We start from the raw sequence: 1,087 nt of genomic DNA, 5'->3' as shown, positions 1-1,087 counted from the left end.
TTTTTTTTTTTTTGAGAGGTTTTTCGCTATAGGGCGCGTGCTCTCGCAAGACAGAGACAGAGAGACAGAAAGCGAAAAATCACCCCCCAGGGGGGATGGTCATGCTGCAATCCCGTCTCCATTCTCCTCTCAGGATCTTGGGCACCCATGCACCCGTGCCCGGCGTGAGTTTTAAGCCACCAGGTCCGGGACGCGAACCGCAGTCGACTACGTGTAGGAGTCAAGCGACATAGCCTTTACGCTAACTGCTGGTTCCCTCCCTATAGCAGATTTTTAAAACATAAAAGATAAAAGAAAGAAAATAAACACTTAGACTATCCCCAAGCCCAAAGAAGAGCCTCAAGCATGTGTACGGTATGACCTGCTGCCCCAGGCCCAGGTCACTGCCCGAGGCTGTGGGCCCTGGACATCACACTTTGCTGACATCAGTGAAGAATTCAGTGGTAGTTTTAAAGCATGGGTAACAGTACTAACCTTTAATGTAGACGGGAGATCTGTCCTGCTCAGCCTTGCAAGGTGACAACCACTGCTCTTGTGTTCAAGTCATTGTGTGAAACTGAATTCACACCCACAATCAACACAAATGACTTGAATTGAAGATTTTTTACATGGGAAAATCTAACCATCCAACTATGATAAGATAACCTCATTAATATTAGGAGTCAGGTTTCAAGCATCATGACAGACATAAATTGAAGAAGCTTATTCAATTATATTTTTTCCTGAGGATAGCAGCTAGCAAGAATGTTATGAAGATTCTAAGAGATTTAATAATTCCTTTTTAGTGCATTTTGTGAATTGTTATTGAAGTAACCAACATGTGGCCCTGTTGGTGGGCATATGCTCCATATAACTCGTTAATACCAGACATAGCACAGATATTTTTTAAAGGGAAAAAAATCAAGGGTGGCCCTTTTGTTCCTTGGCTCTGTTTAGTCCATGAATAAAAAAGGAAATCTTTTATGTTGTATTGATAACCTTCATTGACTTACTTTTAAAAATTCCAATCTAGGAGATTTTTCTGTTTAAGACTTCTTGAGCACCTGTCATGAACAAGGACACACATAAATGGTTCTGGTAAATATAG

This window comes from Tupaia chinensis, unplaced genomic scaffold, assembly GCF_000334495.1.
Source record: "Tupaia chinensis unplaced genomic scaffold, TupChi_1.0 Scaffold000084_3, whole genome shotgun sequence".
NCBI lineage: Eukaryota > Metazoa > Chordata > Mammalia > Scandentia > Tupaiidae > Tupaia > Tupaia belangeri.
Note: the sequence above shows the minus strand (reverse complement) of the source record.